At 37.8% G+C, this 10925-nt stretch overlaps 1 long non-coding RNA gene across 2 annotated transcripts in view; it reads left to right on the top strand.

Annotated features, from left to right (window-relative positions):
• Positions 1 to 5217, top strand: part of LOC140322070 (uncharacterized) — a 31563-nt gene extending 26346 nt beyond the window's left edge. The window contains exons 1-2 of one of the 2 annotated variants that reach the window (XR_011919123.1): positions 2613 to 2680; positions 2864 to 5217. This is a non-coding gene — a long non-coding RNA (uncharacterized lncRNA). Of the gene's footprint in view, positions 1 to 2612; positions 2681 to 2863 lie in introns of those variants that run through there. The other variant, XR_011919122.1, reaches the window with a different exon arrangement.
• Positions 5218 to 10925: the final 5708 nt, after the last annotated feature.

Here is a 10925-nt window from a genome sequence, read left to right as displayed (position 1 = left end):
GCATCAGAAGGCTTAAAAAAATAAAACAAAACATGCAAATTTTCTTTCAGGATAAATTTTCCAACAATAACACTAGCACTAAAGAAAGTATTTACAAGTAAATATAATAATATTTAACCAACACTTTTTGTATGGGTAGCAAAGGTAAAAATGGAATAGGACAACAATATATTTCACGGTTTATGACATATTACAGTTATTGACCATTATTACAATAACAAAGTGTTCCACATGAGGATTCACCAAGAACTTAAAGCTTTACCCATTTGTTTACAACCTAATAAATAGAATACATACATTTTGCTAAGAGCATGTTTATTACACTCTCACTCTGAAATGAGTTCACTTTTAAACAAAAAGATGTTTCTCATTTTCCAAAGAGCAAACTTGACATAATTTGTTGTAACCCATAGGATTTCTATGAGCATTTCTCTTTAGGTACCAATTGTGGAGAGCCATAAAGCACCACCTCATGATCTAAACTGTTGAGGCCTGTAAGGAATTTTAGTAAAGGACCTATTGACTTCCACACTTGTTTTGCGAATGCACAATTCCAAAATAGGTGGTTTCCTCCGCTGTACAACTTGCTCTGGGACAAATAGCGCTATTTACAGTCCCTCCTGTGCTGAAAGGCTCTAAGCGTTAGACATTCATGTATTGTTTGCCAGGCTGGATCTTTCAGCTCATTTGATAAAAAGGTTTCATTTGCATGCATCTAGATTTTTTTGATATTTCTGTAGTGTAGCCGGCTACTTTAGCTGTGTTCTCCTTGACCTGGATATGTTTCCTTAGTTTTTGTGAATCAATTTGTTTTGTTTAAGCCCCCTAGCCATATTCCCGAGTGTGACTCAGGTTGGATTTTCCAGGCAAAAAGTGGTATTCCCGAGTCACATTCAGGGTGGCTTTTAACTAAAAAAAAAACCTACTTACCTTGTTCCGTCGCTGTTCCCTGGCGTCCTGCTGGTCCCCGCAGGTCCTGGGGACATGTCCTTTCTCCTTGATCTCCAGTCAGCCAATGCAGCGATGATCTCCGGGGTTTCCCGGTGACGTTGGTGCATAAGTTGGTGCGGGCGGCAGGATCGGCGTGAAATTCAAATAAATTTGTAATGGATTCAATGCAAAATAGCTGTATTGAGTCCAATACAAAGAAATATTCATATAATATATATATACGTATATTATATATATAATATACATGCTACTGTACAGTTATAGTTATTTAAAGTTTATTATTAAATTTGGTAAACTTACTAAATATCGGTGGGATATGCCTAAGAATTATATCCTACAATGAAAAATAAATTTCCATGCAAAAAATTTGGACGGAATTAGACCGCTAGGGAGGTTAAGTTTAAGACTTTTGAGACAAAAGGTGAAATAGCTGCTCCATAGAAAGATTTTGAGATTAGGAACATCTTTATCTCCATTTTCTTTTTTTATAGATTTTTTCCCTTTTAAGCTTCTGCCATGGAACTCCAGAAAAATCTAAACATTAGCCTTGTCAGACTTCCCAAGGTTCTGTCACCTGGTGGATATACAAGGCTCAGATTAGTGGCAGAAGTACTGACTTTATAATCAAAACTTTCCCTTCCGGAGTAAGTTTCCTCAAGCTCCAAATTTTTTTTATCAAAGAAGATTCCAAGCGTTTTGATGCTATCGCAGAGCTATTACAGAAAAAAATGGTTTGCAAAATAGCTCTATTTAACGATGTTTCATACTCACTCATAATTTTTACGTCGTCCATGTAAGCAGTTACTTTATATACAGCTGTATATCCGCTGCCCCCTGTAAGGGGAATGCCCCTTACTACCTTATCCTGATGGATGTATGCAAGTAAAGGTTCCAAGGCACAGACAAAAAGCAGGGGTGACAGTGGACACCCCTGTTTTACCCCAGAATTCAAGTTGACCGGATCGGACAGGTGGCCATTGATGAGGATCTGGCTTGAGGCATTTCTGTATAAAGAGGAGAATTGACTTATATTTAATGATGGAAAATTCATTTTTCTCAATACCTGACACAAATATTCATGTGAGACCCTGTCAAAGGCCTTCTGAAATTCAAGCGAGAGAAGGGCAACCCTTTTTTTTGCTTGCTCTTCTGGTACCATAAGACAATCCTAACAAGATTCTGGCTGTCATGTGCACTACGTCCAGGTATACCACAGGTTTGATCATGATGTATAATCTTGGCTAATTTCTTTCTGAGGGGACATACCAATAATTGAGCAAAGATTTTATAATCCACATATATATAGTATTGTGATGGCAGTCCATCCAGACCTGGACATTTATTTTTTGCAAAGCTTTTTAGAACACTCAAGACTTCCTTTTTCTCGGGACAATCACAAAGGTCCTGTTGATCAGAAACATTGAGTTGCTAGCTGATGGCACTTAAACAACTTTTGTAAAAGAGTAAAAAGCATACACAGCTTTGATCATATCAAGTATTATTATTATTATTATTATTATTAATAAACAGGATTTATATAGCGCCAACATATTACGCAGCGCTGTACATTAAATAGGGGTGTTTTATCATAATTTGCTGTATATTTTGCTTGGATTGCATGTTTTTTTTAAATTGAGGAAATACTTTTCTTCTTTTTCCAGGTTTTTTTCCACTTTAGAATTACGAATGATCTGTCATGGGTATACCCAGTTGTTGCAGCTTATAATAGGTTTGTAGTTGCATGTTTAATTCTTTAAACCATTCTTTTTTGTGGCTTTCAGAGTGCCCTTGTTTATGAAAAAACGTTTGGTCCTATTTTTCATATCCTCCCACCACTCCATGATGTTAGGCAATTTTTGTACTTGGTTCCTTTATTTTTTATATGTTAATACATACTCTTTCCTTATTGCAGGATTTTCAAGGAGCTGGGTTTTCAACCTCCAAACTCCTGGGCCTTTGGACAAGACAGTTAGGTGGATTTCGACTTTCAGCATTTTATGATCTGAAAAAATGTTGTCATGTAGCGAAATTTTAGCAGGTGACATGGTCTTACCACAGAAGACAAAATCTATTCTTGACTTGCTAACCAGGTTGCCCCAGGTGTATCCAGGGTCTCCTTGGTGTAATTTAGACCACACATCTTGCAATTTTAAGTTTTTAATTTGTAATTTAATTTGTTAATCGTAATTTGTAGAACTACCAGTGGATCTGGCCTCGCCTGGAAGCACACAAATAAAATCACCACTTATGATCACAGAAAATGCTGTAAGAAAAGGTTTCATATGATTGAAAAAATCCTCTAGTTCCTGTTTTAATACTGGAGCATAGACATTTAACAACCTAAACTCTTTCCCGCGGTAGTAAAAGGATATCATTTTTACATCTTGGGCCCTAATGAGTATTCCAGCGCGTTGCCCGGTTCTCATTGTCACCTGACCAGCAGGAAGTCCCATATTTCCAAGCTTCTCGCAGTTGGTTGTAATTGGGTGGTGGTCAATATTTCACTCCTGCAAACAAACAATGTGACAGTCAATATAGGACAGATAATTAAAAAAAGGCAACCCTTCTGATCTGGCTCATTATACTCACATTGAGGGATGTTATTTTTAGCCTATTCATGTTTCTAACTAGACATCCGATATATCTTCATAGACATTGGATTTTACACTGGATGTTTCAGAATTTGAGATTGCGATATCTGCTGCAAGAGTATTTCCTGAAGGGTTAGCCCAAGAAAGGATGTTAAAAGGGTCAGATGCGCTTTTATAATTTCTTTTATAGGACAGTTTATCATTCACTTTGGTCTCCACCTCACCTTTCCTCTTTTTAGATGCTGTTGAGAGGTCCATTTCCTCCTTATCTTCACTTTCTACTGGTCTACCTGAGGGTTCCAATCTTTCTGAGGCTTCTTCAGATGGTTCTGCAAGCTGGGTTCTTCTGTACTTGTTGCTGAGACACAAACAGACATATTGTCATGTGCTGAAACACTTAGTTGTACTTGTGACTCACCTGGGATCGGGGTAGCCCCTGTGGACTCCTCAGCCCGGGCCTCTACTGCTGGTGCATTTTCCACGCTGATAGGCTCTACTGCCGCAGCCTCCGCCATGACAGGAGCGGTATGATCTGCTGGAGATGGTGCAGGGCATGATGTATTCTCTTAGCTCTGGGCCTCCTCCACTTCTGGCTCCCTCTCCACAGAGGGCATGGTCAGGATCCAGTCCTTTAAGAGAGTATCATATAAAACATCAACAGCAGGTATCTCACTCTTTTTCCTGAAGTTATGGCCAGCTTTTCCACAGCAATTAGATACCATCACATTTTTTCAGTTACCTGCCTCACGACCTGGCTGTCTGCAAAGCCTGCAAATGGTTTTCTTTGGGAAAACATCTGCCGTATGCCAATACTTCAAATCCAGACTGCTGCTATGTCCACCAACGATTTTTATGCTGCTGTTTTTTTCCCTTTTCTTTTGGGATTACTCCATTCACATGTGAGTATATTTATATACTTCTTTATAAGTATACTATGATATTTGATATTGAATTTTTGCTTTTCCTAAGATACGTTTGCTCACATACGTTTGTTCTCCCCTATATTTGAGAAATATTTTTTTGTTGATCTATTCCCTTTTAGGGGTACTTATGTATTCTCTATATAATGGTAATCCTGCAGTTGCTGATGGATCTACTGTGGATGACTCTTTCTTACATGATGCAGCAATCTAATCTAACAAACTACTTTCCTTCTGAAAAATCTGGAATCATTATCCTCTTCTCTGAATCAAGGGTCTTTCTCCCACATTGCGGGAGACCAGGGTCCCCACCTCCCTTGTTTGCATCCCCGGGCCAGGTTCAGTAGCACTCAAATTTTGACAATTGATGGTATGTACATATATATAAAACCTTGTCCACTTTGGTACTCCAAATACTATACTTGTGATATGACCTGCATATTTTAGATGTTTGTAAAGTATCTAATTATATACTAATTTGTATCGTATTTCTAGTGCATTCAAGTTATTGATGATCTGTATACTAAAAAATCCCTGTAAAGCGGAGTTTCTCTGCGAAATGCGTTGGTTGCCGAAACATCTGTAAAAATATCATAATAAGTCTGAACCTTTGTTTTGAAAAAAATATTTTAACTAGGGGTCTATAAAACACACCCATCAATTTTTCTGGGGTGTGTGAATTTGGACCTAATTTTATATGTGGATTGATGTTCTACATGTGGTATTATAATAAAAATGTTTGTTTTTAAAATTTACTTATAGTGTATTTGAACTGCCTTAAAAGTCCCATTTATGTAGTTTATCATATATGTCCTTATCTCCCAGGGATGTTGGCAGGATTTCTCATTACTATTTGAGATCTGACTACCAAGTTCCTTCCAAGTTAACAAGAAATGTTAACTTTATGAAACATGTAAAACATGTAGAAATTGTATTGGACATAACTTTTAGCACCTATGTTTTTTATACTTAAATTTATTTTAATTTAGCCAGGTTTGTAGCAGATTTTCTGCTGAATATTTCCTATTAAACATTGGACAATGGAATAATGAACGACTGATGGGGATGCCCACTGTGCAGTTTAATGGAGGAGAGCACAGTGGAATGCTGCTCCTTTTTTCATAGAACAGAATGGCTATGTTGCATACAGCACTTGTTTATTCACCTGTTACTGGAAACAATTGCAAAATATTGCTTCCATTGACTTTTCTCTGATGTCCATTTTTCTGATGTGACATTGTACAGTGCTTCACTCTGAAATGCGTTGCTTTTTGCAATTGGATTATTTGTATTGTGTATGCTACCTGCATTGTAACCTAAAGACAGCACAATGAACAGTCCTCTTTAGATGAGTTTAATGCTGATGAAAACTAATCCTAAAACAACCTGAGATTCTGAAGCTTCCCCACTCTAATCAAGGTGTGTTTTTTTATTGCTTTCTGGGTTCCCTCATTTTATTAAGCCTCCGAATTTATGTAATGGGTTATAATATTATGTATGAGCTGGCACACATGTAAATATTATGTCCCCTGCACATTCCATTCCCTTCCACTAAAAGCTATTTACTACACTACTAAAGTAACATACATTCATTACATTAGAGACTGTTATGCAAAACTGCAAGAAATTTTTTTTTTTTTGTTAAGAAAATGCATAACATTTAATAATTTTCCTTGGGTTGTTTTCTTGTTGTAATGTTTCTCTAAATTAAGATTTTGATATGACACTCAATTTTACATATTTGCGTTACGATTTTGATACCATGGATATTTGTAAAATTTCCACTAGAGGGGGCTCTCACTGTCCCAATTTGATTACCTGTCTATTATTAAGTAGCTGCTATGATAAGATATAATCCACATAGGGAAGTGTAATGCTTTTAGCAAGCTTGCCAACTCATATATGTTTATTTCGAGAGGAAGCAGGTAAGCACAGGCACTGTGCAGGACATCAAAACAGAATCTCTATACGTAGTAAACAAATTGTTTGGCTTCTGTATTTACATATACATACATGTAACTGCAACATTACCATACATTACCTTATAATATTAATCAACCTGTTGTCACTTTTCACCCTGTTCTGGCCTCTAACCTTGCCTCTAAATTTCCCCATATGTACATTTTTCATTTGTCTTTTTTAAAGGTATTGTCTTTTCCAAAGATCATGCTTTCCCTTATCAACCTTCTCTGAGCATCCCTGATTACTTATTTTTATCTTTATTTCTATGTTTCATTCAAATGTCTTCCTCCTTATCTGCACTGACTCATTCTTCCTCCCACAAACCCAATTAAAATGCAGACAGCTCCTAAAAATAATCTGCAATATACCCTTATATGTACATGTACGTCCTAATTATGCTATTAACCCATTCTGCTCTTACGTGTGCTTAAAGCACATCATCTTCTTGTGTTTCCCCCAGTAGATTGTTACAGTTTGAAATAAATGAGATGAAATAGGCTGTAGATGCAGCATTCCTACACATACACACAGATAGGACAACTCCTTCTATATCATCAACGTTGATGGGGATTCTCGCTTTCCTACTGCAGTGGCAATCCCGCCTCTTTAGCTAGAGATTTGTGTGGGAGCAGGGATGGCACATCTCTGACATTAATAACATCTCCTCTGGGCAGCCAGGAGAGGTAGACTTCCACCTACGCAAGACGTCCCAAGGGAAACCCACGCTGCAAATAAAATAGGCTGTATTTCAAAGCATGGGATTCCAGTCCAATCGAAATTCACAGAGAAAAGGATAGAGATAGGATATTAGTGTGAGGAATTTCCACATGCTGTCATGTGCTCAAATAAAATTAGGAAAACAAAAGCTTTGCATTAACATTGAAGTTTGCAATAACATTGAAAGATGATATTTGATTGCTTGTTTTGGTACTGCACTTTGTACGATCCGCTTTGATTTACTAAATTAGCTTGGCTCCTGCCGATTTATATATCAGAACTATTTACAGTAGATGTGCATCTGTGTGTGTGTGTGAGCATGGACATTTCCTTGTGAAACATGCAGTACATTCTAGATTTTAATAGTTAATTTATCAGATATAAGGAGATATACAATATAACACATACACAAATGCAGTCCTAAAGTAATAAACACATCATCACAATTCTTATTTGGACTTCAATAGGTTGAATCAACCTCTCATAGTTCTGGTAGAACAGGCCTGCAGTGTGAGATGGGGAAGCAGAACAAAGTGCCAGTTCATAACCCACAAGCATGTTGATATAAAGAAAAAGCAGGGACAGAAATATGAGCTCAACACTTTGCTACTTGCTCTGTCTATTGCCAGGCTCGAGTAGATCAAGGATGACCTGGACTGAATGACCATTAGAAGACGTACATCTAGTGGCAGAAAAACACACTGTAGGGGATAGATCTTGCTTCTCATAGTTTGAGAGGAATGCCATCCTAAGGAGGATGTCCTAAAACTGCTTTGTGTTCTACAAACAATCCCTATAAGGGACTAAAACACTTCTTTTCTTTCATACAGAGAAGTCCAGCCCTGAGAATTAGCTTGCCCCATCCAACCTTACCTAGGACTTTCAGATATCAAAAAAATCTTCTGAGCCTGTCAAACTTTAGGACTGGACTGAAATTTGCATTCCACACTAAAGAGCAAGATGTCTTATTCCAGCAACTTGACTCCATACCTTGGATTAACGTGAGACTATCTATGATCACGCCCTTGTATATTCCATCTTGCATAGTTTTAATATGAAATTCTCTCAATGATGCCTTCACTTAAGTCCCTGTAAGAATGAATCTGAACTTTTCATTTGCCATGTATGGGATCTCACCCGAGATTGTATCTCTAACATCTACTTGCATGTGTTCACTAACCAGACCCCTAATACTTTGAAACCATGAAAAAAGAGTTGGGCCTTACATTGATAGAAGACTGAATCTGTGAATAGCATACACAACGTTACAAAACTCCTGCCTTTTTGTAAAAAATCTTCCCAAAAGTACCCAACTTGTGCTGAAGTTGGTGAAGAGAGGATCATACCTATACAAACATTGACAATGTTTAGTGATACATCAATTCTAGTCAAGGTACACCATGTTACCTGTGCCATCTTTGTACACAGATTTCACTCCAGATCAGTACCTTTTACATTACACATTCCTCCCAAGGAAACACTGCATAATTTCACTAACCATATATATAGTTATTGTGTCTAGGATGAGCGTATCTGTATGCTGGTTGTCCAAACACCTTCATTGAGGGACTGTTGTATTCTGCTCAGCAAAATATACTCCTACCAGCATGCTGGATAAAACTCACAAATCATGACCTCACACCAAGAAGCTATCAATATAATGCATTCTATTTTCTTAGTGTAAAATCTTGAATTTGGAGTAATGCGTCCATTGACTGATGCTACCTAGATTCAGGCTTTTTAATGGGGAGTGTTTTTTCCTTGTGTCTTGCTCCCTTTCTCTTGTTTCTCCTCTTACCTACCAATTCTCTTTTCCCCTCCCCAGGATGTGCCTTCATCCCATAATCCTACTTTTTTTTATTTATTCTTCTTTATTCCCTTCACCCTAGTATTTCCCTAAGCTGTTTCTCTCTGTTTTCTCTTGCTCCCGCCACAGGTCCCCTCTGCAATACCTCCTATATTATGGTCAATAATAATAAAATTTAAATAACCCAATTTTTTCCATGGAACATTAATGTCCTTTATCAGATGCAGGGAGCAATGCAACATTCATTGACAAATACAGATAACATTGATAATCTTGAAATTACATTGCCTATACCAGAATATATTTGAAACCAACTTGTTTGCTAGTTTCTTGTTTCCATTTGGCCACTAGGAGCCAAAGAAAATACCCATCACTTCAATAAATGGAGGACATAATGTAGGATATGATGAATATGTGGGTAAGTCACTCACTGTGTAAAGGTTTTATATTTTTGGGTGGATGGGCAACTGTCACACTTACCTCTTCCTCTCTAAAGCACAGGTTCCTCTCTCCTGAGCATGCATGCAGTCCTGACCAAGGTTTATCAGTTTCGCCCATCCTGTCGACCAATCAGTAAATAGCCTCTTAATCGTCCCTTGCTATTTAGCTAGCATTAGGCTCATCTGTGTTCCGTGTGTCTGTGGTGGCCCCTGTGTCACCATTTTCTATTACCTGGATCCCTGGTATTTGACCCCTGGCTTGTGACCTGACCTCTTGACCCCAGTCTCCCTTGACAATTCTTCTGCTTAGTGATTTGGTACCGTGTATCATCCTGCCCACCGTGGCCCTGCCCACTAACCAGCAGCGCAACATCCTCACCACTAGAGGCTCTGGAGAAGACCTGGTAACTGATTGGACTCTGCACAGGGCTCACACCACTCCTGTGTACACCTTAGTGCCCCTTAAAGTCCCTGTTGCCCCAAGCATGACAGAAACTCTCATTGCCCCATTACCTATATATTTCTACAAAAGCTGTGAATAAACTTTAGAACAAACCCTCACTTACCTGTGTATCTGCAGGAACTGTGGAGCAGTTCATAATTAAAATTCACTCTTGCCCAAAATCTAGCTAGGCTTGTTTTTAAATTGGATTTAAACTCAAGTCCAGTAGCAATTACAGACTACAACAGAATAGTGATTTGTAGCTCAGTGAAAGTTAATTGAGAGATTTTTTTAGGCAATCCTGCTCAATCATTGATCAAGTGAGTGACACTTTTGTAGAAAATAATGATAAAAAAAACGGGTCATTGTAAATAAATTGCCCATTACAATGCCCTCAAAGTGATTTTTACTGCTTTAGGTGAAGTTGTTGAAATCTAGCTTTGGGGTTCTTAGAAAATTAGAAGGCTGGGAAATGTTAGCAAAACAAGTGAAATGAAACTAAAAGTACTTCCTACTGTAAACTTTAGGAATGAGTTTCTCCACAACATATGCAGCTACAGATGTCACTAGTGGCGTTCATTAGAAGAATATTTCCTGCTTGTTAGGTATATGTAAATGTTTCAGTGCAGAAACTCAAGGTCGTTGCTGACATCTGTGTGAAAATGCTAGTTGTCTGGCAGTCTATGTCTTTGGTACTTTCTGAGTCTCTTGTTTGGAACATGAATACAGGTTAAGGAAGTTGAATAAAATTCTGAACTACTTTTCTATCTACTTTTAATTTAGTGACCCAAAAAGCTGTATTTATAAAACAGGGAATCTGACATTGCTACATGGGAATCTTCCAGGTCTATGTGTTTCAGTGGCAGAAATCAATTCCCACCAGGGAATGTTTAAGGGATTGTCACATTCCCTATTTTAAAAAAAAGGGCCCAAAATATTAAAGCAGGGGGGTTAGCATGACAACCAGGGAACCAGCTTTTCAGAAGGGATGTCAATAATCACAGCTTCCAAATTTATTTTATGCCGGGTTCCTTTAAAAGACACTGATAGTTAAAATGTAGTTTTTAGTTGCTGTGCACAATGCATACTGCTTGC

The sequence above is a fragment of the Pyxicephalus adspersus genome, chromosome 2 (assembly GCF_032062135.1).
Source record: "Pyxicephalus adspersus chromosome 2, UCB_Pads_2.0, whole genome shotgun sequence".
Lineage (NCBI taxonomy): Eukaryota > Metazoa > Chordata > Amphibia > Anura > Pyxicephalidae > Pyxicephalus > Pyxicephalus adspersus.
The sequence above is the reverse complement of the archived record's forward strand: the minus strand, read 5'-3'. Positions and strand labels throughout refer to the sequence as shown.